The sequence below is a fragment of the Caretta caretta genome, chromosome 11, assembly GCF_965140235.1.
Source record: "Caretta caretta isolate rCarCar2 chromosome 11, rCarCar1.hap1, whole genome shotgun sequence".
NCBI lineage: Eukaryota > Metazoa > Chordata > Testudines > Cheloniidae > Caretta > Caretta caretta.
In genome coordinates this window covers 36,360,807-36,379,272 of record NC_134216.1, presented here as the reverse complement: position 1 = coordinate 36,379,272, position 18,466 = coordinate 36,360,807, and the positions used below count along the sequence as shown (strand labels likewise).

Here is an 18,466-nt window from a genome sequence, read left to right as displayed (position 1 = left end):
TATACCCTGGAAGTATTATCATTGCCATTTCACAGATGAAGAATAGAAGTACATGATTTGCCCTAAGTCACACAAGAAGTCTGCAACAGAGCAATGAATTGAACCCAGCTTGTCCGAGTCATGGTCCAGTGCCTGAACCATAAGACCATCCCTCCTCCCAGTCTTTCTTATTAAGCATATAAAATGTCTAATCCTTTTTTTGGACTCCTACTATAAACTCTTGGCCTTAGTGAGATCTAGCAATGAGTTCTACAGGTAAATTATAGAATGTGCAAAAAAGTGTTTCCTTTGATCAATTTTAAATTTGTTACCTTTTGAAACACTATTATAGTATTCCTAAATAGACTTCATGTTGGATAATGAGAATATATCTAGTTGGATTAGGCAGGATAAAAATGTTATAAGGGATATAAATCTTATGCTTCAGGGCATAAGATAACCATTAACTGAAAGGATTAGAAAGAACCTTCTTCTGTGGACAGGTTATCCCATAATTATCTATCACTGCATTTCTTCCAGTACTGAAGCATCTGATACTGGCTACTTAAAATGGGGTGCACTCATCACTCTGGCACCTCCTGCTGGCTGTTCTGGGAATTAGCTCTGCATGTTAGCATACCCTCTTCAGGTGGTGCCTCACCACCATCACACCTGCTCTGGGACCCACATTTCTCCAAAGACCAAGGCATCATCTTCAGTGACACAGCCCTCTGGCCGTGCCACACTGTGCTCCCCCCTTCCAGGAGACCTGCAGTCCACTGTTCAGCCACTTCCCTTATTGGCTACTACAGCAAATTGTCTGGCCATTTCCTCATGGCCCCAGCATCCTCTTTGCCCTTACCTCAGCCTGCAAACCCCAGCATCTAGCCAGGAGTTGTCTCTTGCTCCCCTGGTTCCTGCTCACAGGACTACTCTGTCCAGGGTGCTGGCAGTTCTCTCATCCCTCCAGAGAGACACTCCTTCCTCCATGGGCTCTCAGCAGAGAACTGCCTTCCTCTGCCCTGCAGCAGCCTTTTTACATGGGCCTGCTTGGCCCTGATTGGCTGCCTCTGGAGCAACCTCCCTAGGGCTGCTTTTAACCTCTTTTCTGCCAGTGAGGGGCAGCTGCCCCATCACAACATTGCTAGAAACAGAATACTGGACTAGACGGACCATTGGTCTGACCTGGTATAACAATTTCTAAGTTATTTTATTTATATTATATATTTATAGTTATAGTGAATTTGGTATACCCACTATAAGCAGTGATTGTTTTGAATAACTCAGCATTCTCAGATGTCACAATGGATAGTGATTACTTCACCTTATGATTCGGGGGGGGGGTCAAAGGAATCTGATGCATTTACATTTTATTTTGTGAAATATGACAAAGAAGGCACAGATTTCTCCTACTACAAAGTCTCATTAAATTATCATGAAACGTGGTTAACATGGGAGAGATTGGATTGTAAAAAGGATCGGTATTACTGGGTGCACAGAATAGGCCGATTAAAGTAAAAGCTGAAGACTAGGCTGACATGACCTAGGGCCTATTGATGGCTCTTATTTAAGTTTTCTACTGTTGCCATCTTTCTGATAACTAAATGAACGTAGGAAAATATCACTAGGCATCTATAGTATTCTGAGGGAGAATGAAGCAATTAGAACACAGTTCAAACTTCTATAGTTTTATTGCTGTTATTCTAGGCTACCTGAATAAGTGTAAAGTCTGAATTGGAGTTCAGCACTTAAGCACACTGTTTTTAGTTTAATTAAAGTCTTTGAGCCTGATTCTTACTCTTTCCTAGTGAAAACCCAGGGTAACCCCACTTTAGTCAATAGAATTACACTGTGACTGATATCAGTATTAGGCCACTTATCTCTCGACACCATTTCTATAGAAGGACAGTAAGGGTATAGCTGGTATTTAATAACATGATTACTGAAATAATTTTGGATTATTTTAAAAGTTGACAATTAGTAAAAGTAAAGAGTAATGTGAGCCTAAATAACAACAACAATATTGTGATATTTATACTGTATATGCCTTGAAGGATGTAACTTTTCAAACACCATGCTCAGTGACCAATTAAATTATAGTAGCAGGCTGGGGTTTGAGGTTCCTATTAAATCCTTACACTTAAATTATTGTAATATTTACTGATGTTTGGATTACTAGTACAGAAGGGTATGAGAAGGAGATATATTTTATAGCCTTTTTTTTTATCCCAACAGGTCCGTTGCAATCATGTTATAGCCCTTAGCAGTCTGCTAAATTTCTGATTTACCTTCTCCCCAGAACTTGAAGATTCTGCATGAACTGCCTCCAATTTTCCAATGAGGAAAATTGGTTGAATTTCTTTTTCAAGACAGGTTTCAGAGGAACAGCCGTGTTAGTCTGTATTCGCAAAAAGAAAAGGAGTACTTGTGGCACCTTAGAGACTAACCAATTTATTTGAGCATGAGCTTTCGTGAGCTACAGCTCACTTCATGAAGTGAGCTGTAGCTCACGAAAGCTCATGCTCAAATAAATTGGTTAGTCTCTAAGGTGCCACAAGTACTCCTTTTCTTTTTTCAAGACAGTCATTGACCTTTCTTAATATGTCAAAGGGGATACTTCACTGAGTGTGTTGCCTTCACAACACTGTGGTTTTACCAACCTTAATGACTGTGCTAAGAATAAAAAAAAACAGGATTCTCAAATGGTAGTGTAGATTGTTATCCCTAGGTCACCAAACCAACCCCCTTGCCATGTGACTTTATAACGGTAACAGTGAGACAAGATTTATAAAATACCAACATTTATGAACGAAAGAAAAAAAGGAGACAAACCAAAGGTAGCAAAAGAATGCTAATAAAGATATCCTACCAATCAATGTTTAATTTGGATTAAACCAGTAGAAATTGGATAAGATGCATTTCTTTCAGATGCTCTGAGCAGAATATTCAGTAAGATAGAGGGAAAAGATTAAAAAAAGGGGTTTAAGGAGTCCAGGGAGTCTGTGCTACATAGGCTGTTGTCTTTAAATACAAGTTTGCCACTGTCAGAAGACAGGATACTGGGCTAGATGGACCATTGGTTTGACCCAATATGGCCATTCTTATGTTCTTAAGATTGATGATCTGCAAGGATTTGGCAATGTATTTCTGTCCATAACTGTGCATTAGATGTTCATAAAAGAAACTAAAGGAAAATTATCCAGTGTAAGAAAGATAGGTATAAAACCTTAGTTATGCAACTGCTCAATTGATTATCCACACCAGCTTTCCTAGGATTCTTTTAATTTTGATTGCTTAACTAAAGAAAAGATCTTGAGAGTTGAATTTAGTTTTACTGAATATCCTTAACAATGGCAACTAGTAGTGTAGAAAGGTAACAGAGGCTCCACTGATATACTGCTTGGGGGTCTGTTACAGCCACCCAAGATCCGACTTGGATATTGGCAGAAATCTCTTTAATATTTTTAATTAAATAAACACGACTAAGAATTGTGTGATTATGGGAGACTTCAACTTCCCAGATATAGATTGGAGGACAAATGCTGCTATTAATGATAGGGCCCAGATATTCCTGGATGTGCTAGTCAACAGATTTCTTCACTAAATAGTTACTGAACTATCAAGAGGTGATGCCATTTTAGATTTAATATTGGTAAGTAGCAAAGATCTCAGAGAAGAGCTGCTTGTAGAGCAGGAGTGGGAAAACTTTTTGGCCCGAGGGCCACACTGGGGTATGGAAATTGTATGGGGGGCCATGAATGCTCAAGAAATTGGGGATAGGGTTGCAGGAGAGAGTGAGGGCTCCAAATGGGGGTGGAGCCAGAAATGAGGAGTTCAGAGTGTGGGAGGGGACTCCGGGTTGGGGTGCAGGTGAGGGCTCTGGGGTGGTGCCAGCGATGAGGGATTCGGGGTGCAGGAGGGTGCTCTGGGCTGGGACCAAGGGGTTAGGAGGGTGGGAGGGGGATTAGGGATGGGGCAGGCTGTTGGGGCAGGGGTGGTGAGGGCTCTAATGTAATAGAGGAAGAAAACAAAAATCCCACAAATTATATTAGCCCCAGGATCTGACTAGCATTCCTAACTAACATAAACCCATACATTTTTGACAGACTGTATAGAATGAGTGCAGTTCGAGACCCTTGTACATATGGTCTGTTTTATGTCTGTATGCATCTAGACCTTGAAAAAGGCAGTATGAAACTTTTACCTATGGTAGACATATAATGTTAAACAATCTTAGTTAACAGTAATTTTACAATAATTTTGATTAGAACCTGTTACAAAACAAGGGCACACACTGTAACTTTGTGACAATCTTTATAGCAATACACAAGCACATACACTGCCTTACTAATGTAGGTACGCAGTTTCAGAAAGTAGTCAACTGACAGATGTGGGTTGTCATCTGTAAAGGTTCAGACTCACCCCGTGGCACCTCCTGCTGGTAGTCGTCGGGAATTAGCTCGTCCAGCCACCGGAGCGCCCTCTGCAGGCCGGTGATCCACTTTACCGCTGGCCCCCGTGTCCCTCCCAGGACCCAGTGCCCCTTTCTCTGGGGTGCTGCCCCCCTAGCAGTACCCCCACACTCTCAGGTTCTGAGTCTCCCCACCCAGGGGAACTCTCACCCTCTAACCCCACCTCACCTCAGTCTGGGCTACTGCTACATACTCAGACCCTAGGAGTCACATTGAAATTAATGAGAGACTTGCCTGGATAAGGACATCAGGAATTGCTTCCTTAGGACCTATGCAGCAAGATGCATGCAGGCAAACCCTTGTGCCAGTGCAAAGCCCTGTGAAGTCATGAGATATCCACATAGGTGAGTTGATCTACCTGCATATATTTCTTTGTTGCATCAGGCCTTTCGATACAGCAAAACAAATACCAAGAAAGATGGCAATCAGTATTAATTGTGAAACTACACAACTGTAGGCTTTAGATATAAAAGTTATGTGGGCATCCTCTTCTCTAGAGAGAAGGGGACAGAAACTGGTACTGTCTTTATTTTGGGATCACTGTCAGAAATAAATATGTCTGCCTTTATGACCCTGATTCAAAAAAGCCTGTAAGCACTTACACTCTTTGAATATGTTAATAGTCTAATAGAAATCAATCGGATTACTCATATACTTAAAGTTACAGACATTTTAAAGGGCTGTGCTAGACTGGAGTCTATATGGATGGTATAGATTATAGATAATGGAGACAACATTATGGACCAGTTCCTTGCTTCTGCACCTGCTGCGTTGTGCTGTTCTGCTGGTGTGATGCAGTTGTAATGCTGGCTTGACGTGCTAGAGGATACCCCCCAGGACAAGGGAATTTCTGGGTGAATTACAGATGTCATAGCAGCTCCTACCTCATCATTCCTAGCTTCCAGTTTACGGAATGTGACCAGCAGAAAGGGGATGTGGCTCAGGCATCTCTATGCCCTGGTAATTCTCAAGCTGCCTGTATGGCCCATGGGAAGAATAGATAGTTGGGTGTAAGTTAGAGCATGCTTGAGGCTCCTCTAACTTAGGACAGAGATCGATCACTCCCTCACACATCATTCTGTGTCTGTGCTTGTATATAATATTAGTAATAACAGTACATATATAAATAGAATAAAAATGATACATAAAATAAAAGATAGGCAAGTGAAAGCTCAGTGGTTTGAGCTTTGGCCTGCTAAACCCAGGGTTGTGAGTTCAATCCTTGAGGGGGCCATTTAGGGATATGGGGCAAAAATTGGGGATTGGTCCTGCTTTGAGCAGGGGGTTGGACTAGATGACCTCCTGAGGTCCCTTCCAACCCTAATATTCTATGATTCTATGAAACAGAAGGGCAATATGAAAACAAGAGGGGTGACACACATCTGTTTGACTATCCAAGTGTCCACACTGTCTTATTTACATTTTTCTCATTTCTGTATTTTTCTCATTTATGGAAGCAATAACTTTTTATATCATGAAGTACTTTAAGAAAAGAAATTAGACAATTGCATTTATTTCAAATAAAATAAAACAATTAAAAAATTTAAAACACGATTAGGCAGTATTGTGCTTGTATTCAATCATCTATCTTGTTGTTTTGTTTGTTTATTTCTTGCATGGAGGAGCATAGTTATGTAGGAGTTGAGTCAAGTGTAGGTTGGAAGAAAAAGTTTCACAAATTGATGCTTTACATTTATTCACTCTCTTTGCCAGTAGGTGGAGCTGCCATGTAAGGTGCTGTCTCTCCCCCCCTCCTCTTTTTCTTTTCTCTCCCCCCCACCTCCTCTCCTAATAAGCTGTTTTCTAATATATGTTGGGTACCATAGAGTGAGACTGGGAACAGGAAGCGGAGGCAGAAGCAAAGAGGATTCTGGAAAGGTCTCTGTGTTTTCTTTTCCACTGAGAATGCAGAAATTGTAATTAATTTGCAAACCTTTGCGGGCAGAAATCTGGATAATTTCAGGAGGAGGCATATTATATTTTCATATCATTTTTGGATGCTGGGCTTTGCTGTAATTTGTCGTTCTCTTTTCATCAGGTAAGCTGACAAAACATTTCATTATACACATTACAAATCTGATCAGTGTAACCATTTTCACATTTCAAAATCATATTGCAGCCTCTGTTTGTTGCTAATGTAAAGCAAAAGAAAGAATGGGGAATTCAAAGCCATTTTGAATTGACTATCTGTGGTGATGGTGTGATTTTTTTTTTTTAAACAGAGTAAAACCTGACATCTGGCCTCTTACTATAAATATGACATTGTGTTGCAATGTCTTCTTTACAAAAACTGATTTTTGTATATTTTCTTATAATCAAGGTATATATTTCATTGACTCATCTGGAGTGTTTTATGTCCCCAGCGGAAGTGATATTGATCTTTAGGAAGAAGAATAAAAATATTGGTGCCCAGCATTTAAAAACATCAGGTTGTCAAATTCTAGAGATCCAGGGATATAGACAGTATGCAAGTAATTTATACTCAGCTTAGACAGGTGATGTTTTAAGAAGCCTAATGTAATTTCCTAGGTTTTAAAAGGTGTTTAAGGAAATGTTGTTCTGTACAATTATTTTTCTTGGAATACAGGTTGTATGAGTGTTTATATGGGAGGAGGAGTTTACCAACAGTTAATAAAGCAGAGGCCACATTATTCATGATATAGCAGACATTATACGGTGTATAACATTAATTCCTTTTCTTAGTATATACTTCTTAAAAGGACTATTAAGAAAGCAATCACAAGAGTTTTTATGTCCCTTCTGTGTTACTACTCCCCATTAAGCTGCTTAAATTCAATATTATAATTAATAATTCTAGAAGTGAGCCACTAAGGGTAAATGGAGAAAAATATCTCTTAGCAATCACTTTGATAAATGGGATTATTTTTAAATAGCATTTCTACAAATATCTGTGTATAACAATATTATGATGTTCTTTCATTTGGAAATTATTTTCAAAGACAAGCTGTAGAAATCAATAAAACACAGAATTATAAGGAACACTGCTTACAAAACAGGGTCTCACCTTGTATTCCTTGTATACAATAGCACTTTTAGGTTGGTATGTAAAGTACGACTGGATCCCAGATATTGGATAGAGCAGTTTCTGAGGCCTGTGCTTGAAGCAAGTGAGGATATGGAAGAACAAAGTGTTTGTTTCCACAGTGCCTAGCTCAGTATGGCTGAAGCATCTATGTGTTAACACAATTTAAATAAATAAATACATGATTTAAAGTATTTAACATGTTTGTGGTTTCTTGTTTGGGTTTGTCAAGGAGAGGATTTAAGAAATCACTTCTTGACACTGACAATCTAGTTAACTGTTGCCCTTTCTCAAAATCTCCATTTTTGAGAAAAGATTGTCCAAAGAAGGTTGTGGAGGAGCCGTGACGATATCTGGAGTTCTCTGCTCTCTCTGTCCCCAGTCACTTTGGTTTTCAGGTTTGGGTTTGGGTATGTTATAGAGAATGTGCTTATATTGTTAGTTCATGATTTCTTCCTTTTGATCGTCAAAATTATATGTCCATATTGATTCTCTTAGATCTAACAATTAGATTCAATATTGTTGTCCATGAAATATTGTTGACATTCTAGTGGTCACTAGCAGGAGAAGATAGAGTCACCAAAATGACTCAGTTCATTTCCTTCCTTTTTTTTTTTTTTTTTGCTGTGGGAAATATTGAACAATAAGTCATCTGTCCTCAGGGCTCTGTCTTCTGGCTTTTCAAAGAGTCCCATTCAGTCACTATTACAGTTTAACATTCATTTGGGGGATCAGTGACGAAGCGTGGGTTGCATTTTATCAGTGTACTAATGACATTCTGCTCTATATTTCTATTTCTTCTGGCCCATCTGATGGCACTGTGTGACTTACCCTTTCCCTTAGGGAGAATCATAGAACCATAGGACTGGAAGGGACCTCAAGAGGTCTTCTAGTCCAGTCCCTTCCACTCAAGGCAGGACCAAGCATTATCTAGACCAGCAGTTCTCAACCCATGGCCCAATTAGCACACAGCTCAGCTGTGTGCTAAAGGCCAGCCTGCGTGGTGGGGTCCGGGTTCCTGGCTGACTGGTGTGGTGGGGTCCGGGCTGCTTCAGTTTCAATATAGTACTGACAAGGACTTTTTGGAGAGGAGTTGCAGCTCTCCCTTAGATTTTGCCTGTTCAAACATACAGTAGTAAAGGGGTGACCAGGTCAAGATTGGACTGACACCTTTCAATTAGAAATCTCTCCAACCCTCTGTTTGTTTGTTTTTTAATACTTTTAATAGACTCTCTAATCTATTCTGCCTGAATGCCTCCAAGAAATCAACTTGATCTTCCGATAGAAGTTGGAAAAGATAGTGAATTCAGACCTCGGAATGGATGGTTTGTAGGTACACAGCACCATATAGAAATTTTGAAATTGAATATTTATATCTATTTGTGAGGTAAACAAAGCTTTGGGTTTCCCCCCTCAAATGTTAGTTATGGTATTCAGCTGGGAGAATATCTGCTACAAGTTTTCCTGGTTTTTTAAAAATATTTCTTGATTCCCAATGACTGTTGAAGTCTAAATAAAGTCCATTCATCTTGTGCTATGTGGAGTTTGCTCTCTGCATGTCTTGTACTGAGTAGTTGCTGGAGTTTAGTTGGGATAGGAAAACAGAAGTATTCCAAATCTATGGTTCTTAATGTTTCAGATAATTTTGAGTTTAGATTATTATTTTTGTAAGAAACATAAGCAATACTTTTTCCTGTCAGATCGGTTTTTAGTGCTTCCCTTAGACCAACCTGTAAAGGAGCTGATGGAATATTGATTTTCAAATAGAGGGTTTTTATTTTTTTTTTTAAAGGAGAGTAAAAATTGTGAATCATGCATTCAATTATCATCTCTCAGTGTTCTGTGGTGGCTCATGTTGCAACAAGGCAATGGATACCGGAGCATTATCAGATATTACTCTTGTCTTCACATCTAATGCTGCATGTATCAGAATATAAAGAGATTAGAAAATAATCAAATGCAGAGTATGTGGAGGGTGTGGTTGAGAAGACTGAGCAGTCTTTCCTTAAAGAATTTACTAATCTCCTAATGTTATGTAATCTTCAATTGTAAAGAGAGAATTTAATCTGGGGGGTGAGTCCCACAGAGTAACTGTACCTGTTTTATCTAAAAATAGGGTTGAGTATTATGTAGCAGTGCCCAGCTAACACTTTGGGACCTCTCTCCATCTCCATTAGTTGTACAGTTAGTTTGTAACTGAAGTCAGAATGCTACTTGTTTGAGCCATAGACATTGCTCAACACCAGTGTGGAATTAACTTTCACAAAGAGTATATGACCATCTTCAATTTTTTCTGTGTCTAAAAGTTGAACTCAGAGGGTCAGCTCCTGACCCATGCTGTGGTCTCTTTTGCAATGCTCTGGGAACACAAAGGGGATGCAAAGGTGCTTGAACGTGACTGGGGAGAACTGGCTGGGGTGCATTCTGGTGATCCACAACTTGCATAGTAGTCTATTGGCAGCCTTTACAAACTGGCTTAATTTTGAACTGTCTTATGTCTACTCTAAGGGTATGTCTACACTGGGGCTGGAAGGTGTCATCTCCAGCTCACACAGACATACCAGCACTAGCTCGGATTGAGTTAGCACACTAAAAATAGCAATGTAGCTTCAGTGATACAAACAGCAGGAAGTCTTAGACTAGATTGTACTTGGAGCAGTTCGTCCCTCCAGCCACATATGCCACTGTCCCTACACTTCTATTTTTAATGTGCTTGCTCAATCAGAGCTAGCATGAGGATGTCTGCTTGAACTGGAAATTGCACCTTCCACCTCCAGCGTACACATACCCTCAATTACATAATGGCTGAAGTCGCCCTAGGAAGCCTTGGGATAATGCAGAGGTGAGGCACCGCCATCTCTGCCCACACCTTGTCTGCACTGAGCAGAGTTCTAGCACAGTTGAGGATCTGACCCTAAACTTTTTGGGACATAATATTGATACCCCTAGAATTGTCAGAGACCCCAACCTGTCTCTTCCTTGCCGGAGAAAGGCTGAAGTCTGAAAGAGCGGAATTCACAAGAGGCATAGCTGGGGTAGGACTCCTCAAAGGGGATGCTTATCCAGGCCATTGTTCCATTGCCTATAGCAATCACTGTTGGGTACTTAATCACAATTAGCTGTCGTGTTGCTGGTTTGTTTTGGTCCACACTTACAGCGAAGTCCTGGTCCGCATCACTTCAGCTAACTCAGTTGTGCACAACCATATTCAAACACAGTAAAACTGTGTAGTGTAGACATGCCCAATGTGGGATGTCTTGAGGACTAAGGAAAACAGATTAAAATCTTGCAAAGTATAAAAATAAGAAATAAAGAAAAACCACAGCAGAACATTATGAGTTATGAGGAGAGGCTGAGGGAGCTGGGATTGTTTAGCCTGCAGAAGAGAAGAATGAGGGGGGATTTGATAGCTGCTTTCAACTACCTGAAAGGGGGTTCCAAAGAGGATGGCTCTAGACTGTTCTCAATGGTAGCAGATGACAGAACGAGGAGTAATGGTCTCAAGCTGCAGTGGGGGAGGTTTAGATTGGATATTAGGAAAAACTTTTTCACTAAGAGGGTGGTGAAACACTGGAATGCGTTACCTAGGGAGGTGGTAGAATCTCCTTCCTTAGAGGTTTTTAAGGTCAGGCTTGACAAAGCCCTGGCTGGGATGATTTAACTGGGAATTGGTCCTGCTTCGAGCAGGGGGTTGGACTAGATGACCTTCTGGGGTCCCTTCCAACCCTTATATTCTATGATTCTATGATTATTTTAAATGTACTTCCGATTAGCTGCATTACAGAGAAACAAGATGCTTAATTCAGCAGCTACCTGAGATTAACTATTAAATGCAATTCTGCAATGAAAATTACTTTGAAGTGATCCAGCCCCCATTAAAGTTTCAGTCTGTTCTCTGCAGGACAAAGGGCTCACCATACTCTCAACAAGCTTTATTTTTTGCAGTGACCCATTATTGCAATGTTAAGTGTTAATGGATACAGTGCAGTAGGCTGAAGTTAAAGCCAATGCAGATGTTAGGTTTAATAACTTGTTAATTGGGTAGCAGGTAACTATAAATAGGGAGCGCAGTGGATGTGCCAGGGGGTTAAGTGTGGAGGAAGATACCATATGACTGCTTTGCACTGTAACTCAAAATAAAGATTTGCTGAACTTTACTCAGCTTTACTGTAATCTTTGTTACAATTGTTCACCTTCCACTGGTTGCAGGTGAACTCCTCTATTTTTAGCAGCTTATTTAATGTTTGAATAATTGGCTAATGTGTATAGCATGCTTTGAAAACTGAAAGTGTTCTATAAGTGCTAAGTATTATTAATTATTACTATTTTATTAGCAGTTTATTAGCATAATGTCTCTTCCACAGAATTTTTAACCCTGCAAGAGTCAAGTATCACAATTTTTGCCTACCCAGTCCTGAATTTGACTGTTATATCAGATTTCATCCAGTATGCCACTTTGAGGCTATCAGCTAGATTCACCCCAGGGGTAAAGGGATGGGAAAACTGCACCCCAGGACAGCTGAACTCCAATGCAGATTTGTGTTGGTGGATGGCAGGTGGTGATAGGAAAGCCACTCTCCCCTTGGTGAAGATTGTGCTGGGGGAAGGCAGCTCTAAAGTTTGTCCTGTGGAGCTTTGCCAGTACTGACTCCTCAGAAAATGCACTGTCTCTGTGAATTGACTCATCTGACCTGGCATTGAAAATGTTTTGCTGAGTTTCTATTGAACCTGAATGGATTTTGTAATACAGTGCCAAACAAAACAGAACAAGATTAATATCAGTATCAACTACTGTATCTCTGGGGAAACGTAATTCTGAATTAATACTGAATTTAAAATGTCTCCTTCGTGTTTGGTGATCCCATATAATTAAAAAAAACAAATAATGACCAAATAAAATACAAAGATGAATTGAAAAGCTTTTAACATGTCAGGAACTTTCCCCTTCCCCACACACCTTCATTTTTCTCTTTTTGACCTTCGGTCACCACAGGTTCCTTTTATTATATCTACAAGTTTTATGCCACAGCAGCTCATTTTCATTCTCTCTGTAGTAGTGGATCCCATTCAGGGGGTGGATTCTGGTATGGACTATTTTGGCAGGAGCATAACCTTTTGAACAAGCTAAGGATTCCCCATCTTCTTCCTCTGTTTCTTCCCGTTAATAAGAACAAGAAAGAAAATAATGACAAAGTCAAAAGAAGTAAGAAAAGAGCCAGAAAGAAATCTTACTCTAAGGAGAAAAACTACTGCACCACAACCTCAGTGGGTGAGGACTGATTTGGATGGTGTAAGTAGACAGTTTAAGCCTAATGACCCATCCTAGATTGACACATTGTTAAGGTTTCCAAGGCCTTAGAACCGGAGGAAGATATATCTAATCCCTGATCAGCTTCTGTGAAGAGGAATCCCCTTGAAATGAGGGAACTTGAGAGGAAACTGACTTTCTCATTCTTTGAGTTCCTTGTGATAGATTGAAAAAATAGGAGACGCACAAAAAGAAAGTCCATTATAAAGGTATGTCTTAGTATGTAAAAGGTGGAAAGGCATCAGGGATACAAAATGTTCCACCACATCTAGAGTGGATCCTTGAATCTGCTCCTGTTTAAAAACAGAAAGTCTTATTTAGGGTGTTGTGGCACCCTAAAATTCTCTAGATAAAAAACCAGAACATTCCTTATAGAGAAAATACAGTTATTCTATGTCCTCTCTTGATGCATGCCCTAGATACTTTAGTACCCCAATGGCTTCAGTTAAAATCTTAAACAAAAACCTAACGAGTACCTAGGAATCCAAAACCACACAAAGTTTTATGAGACCCTTCACATGTTTGAGTCATCTGTGATGTGATATATGAAAAAATCAGTGTTTCATGCTGCTTTTTCATAAGATTCTTCAATCTTAGACTGGAGAAACATATAACTATGTGACTGGAAGGCAGACACCACTCTCCTCTTTTTTACCATACCTTTATCTATTTTGATCTATTCAGATAAACATTGGATACAAACAAAGTGGGACAGTCTTGAAGAAGCTTCAGCTTCAGAGGAGCATTTCTACTCCAGGTCCGTAATCTTTTGAGTTCCACATTCACCTAGAGAAGTGGCCCTTCTGTCCTTACTAGAACAACAGGTTCAGTGACTACATTTCAAGATCTGCCATTGCTCAGAAACACAAAGGTAAGGCCAAGTCCACCTTCTCAGATCTCAGCAAGGAACAATATTTCTCTTGACCTGCCCAACTACTTTCCATGTTTCCTCTTGTCTGGGGCAAATGATCACCCTTGCTAAGTATCCAGAAGCCTCTGGTGATTAGGTTATTTACTGAAGTTATTTACTATCAGGGGAACTTAGGTAGTTGCTCCAGACATTTAGTACTTTAAGATGTTGGGAGAGCTTTCATTCTGTGTTGGAGTTGTCCCCCTGAACCACTTAGTTATATTGGCCAGGTTCAGGATGGCAAACTTTCCTTTATGCACGTGGTGTCCTATGATCAATAGAACTCACTGATCAGTAGAACTCACTGAGGTCTGTCTCCAGCCTTTTTCAGATTCCTCCACTTCGAAATCTGCCTCAAACACATCTAGTACTTAAGCTTTGACCTCTTTTTAGACCCCTTGAAAATGTATGTTCATTTAATTGGCATCCCTCAAGAAAGAAATTCACCTTTACTACTATCTTATCAATTTCCTGGTTATATTCTTGCTTCTTTCTGGGGACCTACAGGAACAAAGCAAGGATCAACAAAGTCTTTTACAGAATCAAGATACCTGCAAGCTTTCTTCCTGTCAGTCTGGGACCACGAAGAGAAGACTTCCTTAGAGACCTATCCCAATCTAATCAGCTACTTTTCCAAGGGTTTTTGTCCAAGCAAGCATCATGAGCAGACAGACTCTTACAGAGCCTGACTGAATCAAAAGAAAGAACGAGGAGTACTTGTGGCACCTTAGAGACTAACACATTTATTTGAGCATAAGCTGAATTACTGAATCAAAGTAATTATAGATGGATGTCTGCAGGAATGGGGATCACATAGCCCAAGTGCTCACATAGCCCAAGTGCTGTGCTTGTCACAGCAAGCTTATCAGAACATAAACTGGTCCCTCTTTAGGCACCATCAGTAACCATTGCTATGGAACAGCCAGTGATGATAAAGTGCTAACTAGAGATCAGGAATTAGCATCTCAAGTCAGAGGTTTGTGTGAATTTTTACTAGTATTTACTGTTTGTTTCAGTAGCATCAGGGGGCCCCATTGTACAAGGAACTCTATGCACTAAGGGCCTGTCTACATGCACATTTAGTTTATAGCAAAGCGGGGTGTAAATCTCAATCACACTAGCATTCTGCACACTAAGCATCTCTGTGGATCCTCCTGCCACGCACTAATAGTTCCCAAGTGCTCTTTAGTCTATTCCCATTTCAAAGTGGGGTAGATCAAAGCGCACTATGTGACTTTTAGTGTGAGGCAGCAGGGTCCATATAGATACATAATGCACAGCAGACTAGTGAGGGGTAGATTTTCACCCCAGCTTGCCATGAACTAAGTGTTCAGGTAGACAAGCCTTAAGAGATGGTCCCTGCTCCAAAGAGCTTACAATCTTAATAGATAAGATGGGTAAAGTGTGGGGAAAACAACTGTAGCCTACAAGCAGAGTGAACAGAACTCTGCAAATAGTTAGTTCTTGTATTATTAGCAGAGTTTTTGTTTGTTTATATTTATTTAATATATATTTAATGTATTATAAAGCAAATGTTGGTCAGGAGGGAAGGCAAGAGGGGATACACTAATAAGAACAAAGGAAGGGAACATTGAGGGAGGGGAGGTAAGTGGGTTAGGGGGAAGAGAAGAATGAGACTGACGAGAAGTAACTGGGAGAGGGAGGACACAAACAAAGTGCCAGTCAGCAAAGGGAAAAGAATATCCAGAATAAAACAGTGAAAACTGTAGAAAAAAAAGTCTGATGATATTGCCACTGTCCAAAGGTACCTGCAGAAACTGCTTCTGTAGCTTGTCTGCTGGCTGGCTTAAGTCTTTGGCCCCACTGCTGGCTTAGCCTAAGGAGTTCCTCCCTTCTTCAAGCCTACATGATGGGGGAGGGATGGGGCCTAGTGCCCCTGGGGTTGTGAGTCTTCTCTGTACAGTTCTGGGTCCAAAATGGGTTTGGGGACTGAGGAAGTCCTGACTGTGAATCATCTTACTCCTGTTTCCTCAATGTGGATTCTGTTCTGGGCAGATGCCCAATGGTTACTAATTCAGGCAGTGTATTTGCTGGGGACCCTGAACATTCAGGATGACACACACATCCTTTCAGTGTAGTGGAGACTCAGACATGGTATTATGGAGGCGGATATTGTAGAGGTGGCACCTTGACAATATAGATCCATTTGTCTGTAATACAACTGAACACTGAAGAAACACAAAGTGTTTATTTTGCTATTAGGATGGTCCCAACCCCATTTTTGCCCTCTGATACTCTGTGTTTGACAATATTTCCCTGTCTGTATGATCTTTCATTTATTCAGATTGAATCTCATTTATGATTTCCTGCCCACACTTCCAAACTCTTAAAGTTTCTTTCTTTGTCGTGACTGGGGTTCATAAAATTTAATTAACATGCTTTCACACCTTCTTGCAGATCATTAATGAGGAAATTAAATAAGATCTGACCTAACATCAATCCCCGTATCACCCCTCTTAATACCACCTTTTCAGATTTCATACATTTCTATTTGGTATTTTCCTTTGTTTACTACTCTTCAGCCAGTTTTCAAACTTTGTGACACTGTTCATATACAACCCCATTTTAATTAATTTTTCAACTAAGATTTCATGAGACAGTGTCAAATATTTCACTAAAATAAAAATGTCTTATACTTGTTACATTCCCTATATCAATTAATTTGGTAAATCCCGTCAAAAAAGCAAATAGTTGTCTGGTGTGACTTGTTAAATAAATACAAATAATAATAAACTTCTAATTCACATACAGCAGTGTTAATTATATATTACTTTTATTGATTATTATTCCATTATTATTGTGTGATTTCCAAAGCAGTTTTGCAAACCAAAATGGGTTGGCTAATTCAAATGAATTCATATAAATACTTTATATGAATTAGTGAAACCACTTTGCATTTTGATATTAACTATTGATGAGTGATTTGTTAAATGATTGGGGGCATGGATCAGATTAGCAAGCAAAGTCACCCATTGTTAATCCATATTTAAATGGAATCTCAGACCAATACAAAATTTCATCACACAAAGCAAAATAATGAAGTCATATGAGAAAACTGTTTAAACTGCACAGTATATAATGGCATTCCTATGTTGCAAAAAATTAGATCCTTTTAGAGAGCTTCTTGGTTTAATAGAGTTGCCAAGAAAACAAACTGCAGTGATGATGTGCAATTTGAGGGAGGAATCATATGCTGGTGATAATAAGCAGTGCTGCGTATTCATGCAATTTCTTCTGCCCCCTAGAAGAAATGAACTATTTTGTACCACACTATTGTAGAAGAGGGATTTCTCTGAACTTGTTAGATTTTTGCAATTACAACCAGGAATGAAAAAAGGCTACTTGACAATGTTTTCTCTCTTATTATGTTCCTAGTTTAAGAAGCTGCATGCTCTTCTGATACAGTATACCTAACATTATAATTGAAGCATTTTAAAATGCTTGAGTGGTTAAGTGTCATGGCATATGATGCACCCATAATGTCTAGCATAAATTTAGGCATTAAAACCAGAGTGAAAATCTTTTCGCCACATCTTATTGACATCAGTTTTTGTGCTCATAGACTGGAATAGAAATCTTTATTTCTTTTGTCCCGCTTCTGAAAATTTTGGAGCTGCTTACTAGAAATTAGTAGTGTATTATACATTAATGTTTTTAGTCCAAAACACATCTGAGCATATTTAGTGCAGTTTGGCATATACTTGGAAAAGACTATCACTGAAGAAAATGTGCTCACCACAATTGAATTTACCAGGCTAGCAGGAAGAAAAGGGGTGGACCACAAGAGGCTGGTTCAGGTGGGACTCTGACCCGCTATGTACACCCAGGAGAGAGAGGGTATTTACACCCCCTTCCCTCCAGACAGAAGCCTGTCTCACCTGATCCCTTGCATCTTGTCTTTATTCCTGCACGGCTTGGACAAAGCCCCTTTTAGCAAACGGATGACTGATATAGCACCAACACTGTCAGATATTTAGAAATAAACTGAGTATGGATGTGGTGCATGGAATCCAAATAATGAGCTGCTTAAATATTATGACAACAGGAGCCATGTAAGTACCTATATATAATTATATAAAGATTTTCAAGAATGACTGCTTAAAAGTAGTCTCCTACTTTTGTATTTAGGCATCTAATTAAGTCGCCTGATTATAAGGAGTTCTGACCATACAAGATGCTCAGTATGTTTGAAACTCTGGCCACTTGCTTCAAGGGGAATTGACTTCAAAGGGAGCAGCATTAGATGAAAGCTGAGCATATTTGAAAATCATACCATAGGTGCCTAAAGTTAAGCTTCTCAATTCTTATTCAGGCATCACCTATAGTATGATTTTTAAAAATGGTCAACATTGGTCTAATTCTGCTACCACTGAAGTCAATTTCCATTGAAAAGAATGATAACTCATCAACTTCAACACAAGCAGAGTTAGGTCAATGCTGAGCTACTCTGAAAGTTTTTCCTTTCTTCAGCACAATTTTGAAAATTCTGGCTATGGATTTTATGTGGACAGTACCTGCTAATTCTGATTTGTAGTGTTCTATAGCTGTGTCCCATAACAGGCTGCCTACAAAGAGGCTATATAGATTTGCATGATAATTAAAAAAGGAAAACAGTCCAAGTCAGCAAGGACTTTGACTCACTGATTAATGTGTATAAAAGGAAACTAAAGTATAGCCAGAAATCAAGCAAAAAAACTGCTTGCTTGAGGTTCTATTATCTTGGTGAGAAGTTC

The 18,466-nt window shown here is 39.6% G+C and overlaps 1 protein-coding gene across 6 annotated transcripts in view; it reads left to right on the top strand.

Moving 5' to 3' along the window:
- The first annotated feature begins 6,259 nt into the window (after positions 1 to 6,259).
- The window catches only part of LOC125644823 (sodium channel protein type 2 subunit alpha-like), a 115,024-nt gene continuing 102,817 nt past the window's right edge, over positions 6,260 to 18,466 (top strand). For 4 of the 6 annotated variants that reach the window (XM_075117903.1, XM_075117900.1, XM_075117904.1 and 1 more), the window contains exon 1: positions 6,260 to 6,489. The gene's annotated coding sequence lies outside the window, so the exon portion shown is untranslated. Of the gene's footprint in view, positions 6,490 to 13,486; positions 13,674 to 18,466 lie in introns of all 6 variants that reach the window. The other 2 variants (XM_075117902.1, XM_075117901.1) reach the window with 1 other exon arrangement.